This window comes from Mauremys mutica, chromosome 4 (genome assembly GCF_020497125.1).
Source record: "Mauremys mutica isolate MM-2020 ecotype Southern chromosome 4, ASM2049712v1, whole genome shotgun sequence".
Classification (NCBI taxonomy): domain Eukaryota; kingdom Metazoa; phylum Chordata; order Testudines; family Geoemydidae; genus Mauremys; species Mauremys mutica.
The window spans coordinates 28,057,345-28,067,505 of NC_059075.1; the positions used below are offsets into that span (position 1 = coordinate 28,057,345).

General features: G+C 42.1%; 1 long non-coding RNA gene across 1 annotated transcript; it reads right to left on the reverse strand.

Moving 5' to 3' along the window:
* Window positions 1–296: 296 nt before the first annotated feature.
* Window positions 297–10,161, reverse strand: LOC123368652. The gene is made up of 4 exons (XR_006578853.1): window positions 9,819–10,161; window positions 9,269–9,347; window positions 8,988–9,179; window positions 297–1,052 (listed from the first exon to the last, which is right to left on the reverse strand). It is a non-coding gene; the product is annotated as an uncharacterized LOC123368652 (long non-coding RNA).

The window sequence follows — 10,161 nt, forward strand, 5'->3', positions numbered from 1 at the left end:
TGCATTGGGGAGCAGAGCTGTAGTTCCACCTGCCCCATTCCACTTCCTCATTATTCTTTATTTGTTTTATCATAGTGCCTAGAAGCCCTAGGCTGGGACCAAGACACAATTGAGATATGCACTATACAAACACAGAACTAAAAGACAGTCCTTGCCCATAAGATCTGACAATCTAAGTCTCCATCTGTGCAGGGTGGAGGAAGTATCCTGATCTACAATATCTTGCACGGTACCCCCATTATGTCCCTGCACTGCCATGCAAGCTGGGCCACAATCTGCCCATGTGTAGTATTTTATTGCATACATGGGGACAGGTCAGCATTGCTGTAGGAGCTGTAGGAACCTTACATTTTCAGTTTCCTAGTGTTGTTATTTATTTACTTTGCAACCTTAACACTGCAGTAAAAAAGTTTTTTTTTTTTTTTCAAGAAGCAATACTGGGTGTCAGTGATAATGCTACTTCAATGACATCTAATTTGTAATTGTTATAATCCTCTCTTCAATAAGTATACAAGTTGCACTATTTTTTTTTTTGGAACAGCGCAAAACTGCCAAAGCTGTACAGTGAAGGGGTGGATCTTTAGGTATTAATTTATGTGGGAAAGTATAATCAGAATGCTTAATCCATTTATATCATTTATTTAAACAGAATACGACAATTAGGCATGGGAGGGAAATGGAATCATGCTTCTTATTTTTAGGAACCTTGGATGAGCCCTTTATTCTCAAGGGCTAAAGCCATGTTCATTTCTTGAGTGACCATCAAAGCATTGCTCTTTCACTCTGAAGTCTTTCTCAGAAAAAGTGTCCTTCCTCTTCAGTAGAATTTCTGCTGCCCCCTTTCCAGGCAATGGTTATTGCTGGTAAAAAAACATGCCCATTCAACAAGTACCAGATTCCAATAACCTTGCTCATGTTCTGTGGTACCTTACTCCACAAGTAGCCTCATTAGTTTCAGTGGGACTTCTTGTAAATTCTTCTTGTAAATTGTTTTCTGTTTGTACAGGGCCTAGCACAATGAGGTCTTGGTCCATGACTGGGGCTCCTTGGTGCTATGGTAACAAATAAATATTAATAATGTCTGGTTAAGTACCCTCAAAAGATTAAGGATGGGGAATCTCATCTCGATGACTAAATGCTGCCCATTCTTAGAAATCAGCGACCCAGTCTCTTCACTTTTTTTTTTTGAAACATGGAATAATGTATTACTTTTGTTTAGTCAAACTTTTCTGTTTTTAATTATAAGGATCATACCATCTTCTTTCATTTGTGATCTCATTATAATTGACTTAACAGGCCAGAACTTAACTGATGCTTCAGGTATGCTAACACTTTCAGCTATGTTACTCTTACCTGTAAAATGCAGATGAACTTACTTAACTTACTGTACTTTTGTTACTGTTTTCCAGTTTAAATTTTAATATGTAAAGTGCTGGGTTACTGAAGGAGTTAGAGGGACTTTTGTGCCAGGAGTAAACATCTATCAGGAAACTTAAATTAATGTACATTTGTTTTTAATTATCATTCCCTCTCTTTGACTAATTGTCAAGGATGCTGGTTATTTAAATGAGTGTTTGCTGCCTCAACATCAAACCAACTCTGTGCAAGTTGTTCAAATATATGGCCCTGATCATACTTTGCTGGAGATTCTCATAAATAAATTATCCAGTTTGTACTTGTGGAGAAGTCTTAACTATATCCCCTAATAACAAAGCTTATTCGCTGCTCTATGGAGCAGCATCAGTGTGCCAAATTATTTAATTTGGTTACATTAATGCAACCCCACTGATCTGATTGTTAGACCCTCATTGACTTGTTCCAAGGAGATAACTGAGGGCAGAACTTGGCCCTATTTGTTCTATAGACACACACACACTTGCATTTTATTGAATAGCGAGGAGAATTTGAAACTCTAACTGGTATTAAGAAGGAAGTATGTATTTAAAAGACAGTGAAGTTTATCTGTAAATACTTCTGAATATTTTCTTGGTCAGTGGTTAGGGTGACCAGATGTCCCAATTTTATAGGGACAGTCTCGATTTTTGGGGTCTTTTTCTTATATAGGCTCCTATTACTCCCCACCCCCTGTCCTGATTTTTCACACTTGCTCTCTGGTCACCCTGTCAGTGGTCCACCCTGAATATTTGCAATTATTGTTCAATGCTGATTTTTGTGAAGGAAAAATTAAGAGAAATAAAATGTTTTGTGAATAGTTGATACAAATAGCAAAAAGAGGTTACTTTTGGAAACTGTTGCTCTGTAATCACACTAGGATGCAAGAGTGAATAGCTTAAAAATTTATTTTATAAAACCTCCAATTTTGAAATAAACTGACAGAATTTCTGTATGTATCTGTTGTCTGCATATTTTCCCATGCTGAGAAAGTCCTTTGCTACACTTACTTTTTCAAGAGAAACCATTCTGTTTCCAATAATGTTATTTTCATATATTTGCTTGTTATAAAGAAATCTTAAGAAACAGTTTGACAAGTAGAAAACTTGCAGACAGTGATTGTTAGAAAACAGGAGCCTAATTTTCTCTCCCAGTCACTTTTTAAAAGGAGTAGATGTTGAGTTTAGGAAGGTGAAGGTTTACCAGCATGTAGAATCAGGTAGGGGGTCAAGCCTTATGTAAGCTTCCAAAAATAATTTTGCTGAATCATGCATTTCCAGAGGCGGATAAATGTCAGCTTTAGAATAAGACTTACTGAGCTCCTTTTCATTTATGATTTTAAGCATTTGAACTGGTGGTTCAATAGGTGAATAGCTGATGCCTGGATCCATTTTACAGTGTTCCCCAGTCACTTCTCTCGTAGAACATCAGCGATGGGGAAGTAGCAGAAGCACAATGAGACACAGAGAACCAGGGCCTGGATCTCTGTCCCCAAGAGCTTACGATCTAAAATGGACAAACTTAGACATGCACATAAACAAAGGAAGGTCGTAGGGAAAACAGAACTGTGGGTTATCTTTCAATAAATGTGTGATAGCCTGAGTCAGAGCAGAAAGTTTAATGGGCTATCTATCTTGGGTACTTTCGATGCCCCCCCTTACTGTAGAATCCACACACCTCACACTGTTTAATGTAGTTATCCTCCATAATACCCCACTGAGGTAGGGAAGTACTTAACCATTGGACCATCCTTTCCCACATAAATCCTGCAGGTAGTAAGTACCTCTAAAGATCTGTCACTAATACTGGCCCAATCCTGCTTCCAGTGGTGTAAATGCAAAACTTCCACTGGCTTCAGCAGTGCAGGATCCTGGTCCTTAGATATAATAAATGCTTAGAACAATGGAACTCAGCTTGTGGTTTTTAATGGTACAGTGCATGAGGATAGAGTTAGGAACAAAACAAAAACATTTGCAACATTTGTTGCAATATGTGGCCCTGATCCTGCAATTGGGACTGTTCAGGTATAATGCCTGGTGGCCAAGGTGGACTAGGGGCAGTCCAAAGCAGCAGTCAAGTGGGCATGGGTGGTCAGGTTGCCAGGAGGTCAATCAGTATCAGAGGCAGTCTGGGGCAATGGTTGGCATTCTCACAGTCTGTAGCTGGAAGATCCAACCCAAGGGGCTAGATCAGTTGATTGGGGAGGTGAGGTTGGGCAAGGCAGGGTCAGGCAAGGCGATCTAGACAGCAACCAACAGGCAATGGTCTATTACTCAGATAGCTTCCATCCTCTTCCTGTTGGGGTCTTTAAATAGCCCTGGTATCTAATGAGAGTGCTGCCGGTCCATCCAATGAGGAGCCTGGGGTGTGGCTGCTGTGGGTCTGTAGGCCTTTAGCACTAAAGCTGTTGGTTGGGGTAGCATTTCAGTGCACTGTTGTGGTGCAGTGGCTAAGGATACTGCCTAAGTACTTAGCAGGCTTGGTGAGATCCTGACATCAGGTGAATCTAACTGCAGAATTGAGGCCCAAACGTGTAGGGCCAAAGTTCTACAGGCCGTAGGAGTCGTGTGTGTATGGAATGCAGGATTTGAACTCTGGGAATGTATGAGTGGATGGAGTTGGACTACTAGGAGCTGAAATTAATGCCACATGTAATTGCTTGTACTATAGGCGCCAACTTTCCCTCTTTCCCCTGGGTGCTTGACCCCACCTCTGCCTCCACCCTGCCCCCACTCCACCCCTTCCATGAGGCCCCACCCCCATTCCAACCCCTTCCCCAAAGTCCTCACCCCAACTCAGCCCCTTCCCTGCCCCTATTCCAACTCCTTCCCCAAATCCCCGCCCCGGCCCCACCTCTTCCTGAGTGCACCATGTTCCTGCTCTACTCCACCACCCTCCTGGGACAAGCTAAAGCTGCCAAACAGCTGTTTGGCAGTGGCTGCTTGGGGGCGGGGAGGAGATTGGCTGCCAGTGGGTGCAGAGCACCCACTAATTTTTCCCCATGGGTGCTCCAGCCCCAGAGCACCCACGGAGATGGCGCCTATGGCTTATACATTTGCAACAGTCTCAGACTTGACCAACACCTCCGTCCTTAGATATTAATAACATGTATGTAGGTAATTTTTTACTTGCAAAGATAATCTTCAGGAGAGCGTCTTACAATCATTTCTAAAATGCTTTCCTAGTGACTTTATGCAATCTTTGAGTGGGTAGTGCTGTTAGCTACCGATTATTTTCCCCTGTCTCGATATACATGCTACCTTTGAACACAATGTGAGAGTTGATCAAAGTGAAATATATAGCTCCATCTGTTGTAAATACTTTGAATTCAATATCTTTGCATTAATGTTTTATGGCTGGTCTGTACCCTTGTGGAATTTACTTTGCCATGTGTATGTTTAATAAGAAAATGATAATCTAGCTACATTATTTGTCTGTCAGCCATCACTATATACTGCAGATAAATCTTTCACTTTGCAGAGTAATAATTTTTGTATACCCTTCATGGTCTAAGAATCTCAAGTGTATTACAATTGCTAGTTAATAAAATTCCCCTAATACCTCCAGGAGATATATTTTTATACTTGTGTTACAGAAGGCTAAAATGAGGCAAGAGAGGTTAAATGACTTGCCCAAGGGTTTTACCAAGAATCAGTGACTGAGCTGGAAGTAGAATCCCAGGGCCCAATCCGCAGGTGGCATAAAATACCAGAGCTCCATTGACTGACAGGTTATACCAGTTGAGGATCTGGCCCCCAAAGGTCTGGCTACTTGTTTTCTGGTTTAATCACTGGAGAATAAAACCTTTCCCTTATATTTAATACCGTACCAAAGTTAACTGCATTTCCCTTGAAACTTTCATATTTTTGTAAGTTTTCTTGTGTAAATCAGATCTCTTCATTAATAAATGTTATAGACTTGGAAAGAGAGGAATGGGCATAGTGATGATTTGTGTTATTAGTTGTGATCCAAGTCACTTCCCAAAGCTGTCAGCATAAACTTTTTGCTCTAGTTTCTTTATCTCAAGAGATGTGTTTTCATTTCAGGTTAAAACCATTGTTCTGATTAATCATCAAAAACTATACAGCTCATATGAAAAAATTGCTTCCTAGGAATAATTGTATACTTAGATTTCCCTTTACCAATATTGTACTGTGTGACAGTTTCTGACACAAATAAATATTATATTTGATATGCAAAAGCAGCAGTGTCTAGATTGCTATTGGTTGTGTTTTCTTTCCTGACAAAATGAACAAGCAAGTTTCAGACCAACAAATACAGAAAAGTCTTTGTTTACCAGAGAAACGGATTAATTAATTCAATATTAAGATTTTTTTTAGTGTTTAAGTCATTGGTCTAAGTGTCATTAAACAGATACCATTTTATAGCACATACACAATTTTGATAAAAATGGCAACATGGGGTTCCAGATTTGTTTCTTGCTCTGTTGAGTCAAAATGATGAGTTTTATAACTGCCAGCCTGTGAGCATAACTTGTAATGTCAAGCTAGGCTCTTTCCTTTTGAAATCATCACAAGTAAAGATGCTGCATGTCAAATTATAACCTATATTTCTCTTGGGCAAACCTATTGCTTAACAGGAATAAAAAGCAGCAAAAGTGTATTTAAGTCACCCAAAACATACACACAGAGAACCACATTCCTCCCCCACACTCCAGGCTCAGTCCTCAGCAGAATCTTCAGCCCTCCAGGGCTCTGCAGCAAACCAAGAACAAATGCCTCTGCCCTGCTTCACCTCATGCAAGCCTAAGTTGGTCATTGGTGGCTAAACAAGGCAATCGTCCTGGGCCAGGCCTAACTTCCCTCAGGGACATTCTTATAGGCAGCATTTTCCTCAATTTCTGGCCCCTGGGAGCTTTCTCTCCTGCCCCCTCCTTGCTAGCTGCCAACAGAGCTGGGCTCTCACCTTTATAACTTCTCCCTTGAAGTCTGGCACCTACTTCAGGTGTCAGGGGGGTGATTGGGGTCCTAGCAGCCCATTAAACTGTTCCTGACTCATGTGGGGTTTGAACACCATGTCATTGAAACATTAGTCCTCATTTACAGATGGGGTAGCACGAGGCACAGACCACAAAAGCCCAGGTCTAATAAGATCTGCAAAGGAGCCTTAAGGAGTTAGATGCCCAAATCTAACTGAAACTCCCTTGGGCTCCTTTGAAAGTCCCAGTCTAGGTTTTTAGAATGGACTCTGGGTATTGTTTTGCCCTGTATCTGTATTTTTGTATCAATGGTAAGTCATAAGCACTTGTGCTTGTCATTTATTGCAGCTGCAGACATGTTAGTGCAAAATTATGAATTAGAAAAATGACAGCCGGGTTGCAATCCAGATGAAAATTAGATCTTAGTGACTTGACCAAAGAGTCACAGCAAGTCCAGTGGCAGAACTGAGAATAGAAATGGTCTGTTACTTCCCAGCAATTTGCTTCAACCATGGGGCCATACTCCCTCCCAGATAATTGTTAGCTTATTTCAAAACGTGTCAGTGAAACTGTATGTAGTGTGTGTAGTAAAGTAACAAGACAACATTATAGCTGGTCTCAACAGCAGAGAACAATAGAGGTCACCATTGACTTACAGTAAGAAATCACTTCAGGATCCATTTTAGAACACTGAGCAGATGCACAGAGCCAAAAAGCACGACCTATTTTCTCCTGGGATGATTTCAAAACTCAGTAGCATGAACAAAGCCAAGTACTGGAACAGAATGGGTAAAATAATTTTAACGGTTGCAATTTTGAGTATTATAGCACAAATAGGGGAAAAAATCTCTCATGACAGAATAAAAACAAAACACAACTAAACAGTATGAATTTTGAAATGGAAAAAAAGAAATTTCTCTTTGTCTTACAACCTTTGTCACATGGAATAAGACTTTTTTAAAAAAAAATATGGAGATATACCTCTCTCACAGAGCTGGAAGGGACTGTGAAAGGTCATTGAGTCCAGTCCAGTCCCTTGCCTTCACAGCATAACCAAGTACTGTCCCTGACAGATTTTTGCCCCAGATCCCTAAATGGCTCCCTCAAGGATTGAGCTCACAATGCTGGGTTTAAGCAGGCCAATGCTCAAACCACTGAGCTATCCCTCCCTTTTTTGTTAGAGATTTTAATTAGTTGGCAATGCCTGTTTCTCTTGCTCAATCCAATCAACCTGTTTTAATAATAATAATAATTAATAATAGTGATAATAAATAACAATAATATATAATAAAAACACATTACAAGATGTCCAGGAAGTTGAAATGCCCTGCATGCTGTACTTGTTTAGTGTTCTGTATTGCACAGGCTACATTACATAGCCTAGTGTTAAAATCTTTGTAAGGAATTTGTGAAGACATTATCTGAATGTACAGTCTGGGGATAAACATTTAAAATCAATTTTACTTACAAGGCAGGTGTCCTAAAATAATCAGTGTTTTCAAAACAGAAAAACAATCAGAATAAGGTGACCAGACAGCAAATGTGAAAAATCAGGACAGGGGATGGAGGGTAATAGGAGCCTATATAAGAAAAAGACCCAAAAATCGGGACTGTGCCTATAAAATCGGGACATCTGGGCACCCTAAATCAGAATGATAAAAGAGGATAAAATTCAGCACAAGTGTGATCCTTACTATATCATTACATCAAATGTTCCTGTGACTGATTGAGGGAGCAGAGGTGTGGAAATGAAGGTAATTGCCCACAATTCTTTCTCTGAGTGCTTGGCTCAGATCTTCAAAGGTATTTGGGTGCCTAACACCCACTGAAATCAGTGAGTGTTAGGTGCCTAAATACCCTTGAGAATCTGGGCCCCTTTGCTTATTTTCCATGAATAAACTTTCAGTTTAGAACTCTAATTCCCCCAACCTGCCCTTTAGTTGAACTTCCCCTAATCAGAAACAAATTGTTTCTTTAATGGTGGCCTGCAAAGAATTTTTAAGGATTGTTTTTTCTGCTAAATTTTACTTCAGAAATTATGTAGACTGCCAATTTCTGCCAGTGCTCCAGACATAAATGGAGAAATAGACCCATGTGTTGTGACAACTCCCACTCCATAGGACTGAACAGCTGTTCTTTCCTAGGTTCTGTCAGAGGATATAATTATTCTTCTAAGAAGAAGCAGAAAGATGCCCTTTGTATGCACTAGAAATACCTAGTCATTTTGTTGTGTTTAATAATGGGGACAGTGTGCTCAATGTCAGTCAGAGGTTCACCCATGTGACGCAGGTGATGAAATATTTTGCACCTCTATAGCACCTTTCATTTCAGGTTCTCAAAACCCTTTACATATATTAAATAAGCCTCACAATGCCCCAGTCAGGCAATAGAAAGCCCTCCACCAGGGCCACCTACTTGGCCAAATGGAAGCGATTTACCTGCTGGATGGCAAATAAGGGTTTTTTTCCTGAGCGAGCCCTGTTGCAGATCATTCTAGACTACCTCCTGCACCTCACACATCAGGGTTTGTCGCTCTCATCTATCAAGGTCCATCTAATGGCCATCTCAGCCTTCCACCCACTGCTTAAAGGCAGGTCAGTTTTCTCTCAGGATATCACAGCCAGTTTCCTCAAGGGCCTGGAGCACCTCTACTCACATGTCAGGGATCCTGGTCCTCCGTGGGACGAGAATCTGGTGCTGTCACAGCTCACGGTCCCTCCTTTGAACCTTTGACTCCCTCCTGTCTCCTTCTCCTCTCCTGGAAGGTCACGTTCCTGGTCACGGTCACATCGGCCTGCTGATTATCTGAGATTCGGGCGCTCACCTCGGTGCCGCCTTACATGATCTCCTACAAGGACAGGGTCCAGCTCAGACTGTATCTGGCCTTCCTTCCTAAGGTGGTCTCTCAGTTTCATTCAAGCCAAGACATTTACTTACCGGTCTTCTTTCCAAAGCTGCGTAAGTTGGAGGAGGAACACAGGCTACATGCCCTGGATGTCAGGAGGGCTCTGGCCTTCTACATTGAAAGGATCAAGCCATTCCACAAGTCAATGCAATTATTCATCACTGTGGTCGACAGGATGAAAGGTCAACCTGTTTCCACTCAGAGGATTTCCTCCTGGATAACTGCCTGCATTCACCTGTGCTATGATCAAGCAAAGGTGCTGCCCCCCAGTGATCGTCACCGCACTCTAGCAGGATGCAGGCCTCTTCGGCAGCCTTTTTGGCCCAAGTGCCTATCCAGGACATCTGTAGGGTGGCCACCTGGTCGTCGGTCCATACCTTCACGTCCCACTATGCATAGGCGCCAACTTTCCGACTCCACCCCATCCCGCCCCTGGCCCCGCCCCATCCCCAAAGTCCCCACCCTAACTCTGCCCCCTCCCTGCCCCTATTGGATCTCTTCCCCAAATCCCTGCCCTGGCCCCGCCTCTTCCCCTAGCCCGGAGCACCCACGGAGTCAGCGCCTATACCACTGTGCGCTTACCCAGCAGGCCCGGGGTGATGTTGGTTTTGATAGAGCAGTACTGCAAGCCACCAAGCAGTGAACTCTGAGCCCATCTCCATAGATACTGTTTGTGAGTCACCAAAAATGGAATCGACATGAGCAAGCACTCAAAGAAGGAAAAAACAGTTACCTACCTTCTGTAACTGTTGTTCTTCGAGATGTATTGCTCATGTCCATTCCGTTACCTGCCCTCCTGCCCCTTTGTCGGAGTTGTTTGCAAGAAGGAACTGAGAGGCCGTAGGGCCGGTGGCACCTGATATAACTTGGCATGAACATGGCACTCTAGAGGGTGCCCCAGCTGGCCCAATGGATACTTCTAAGG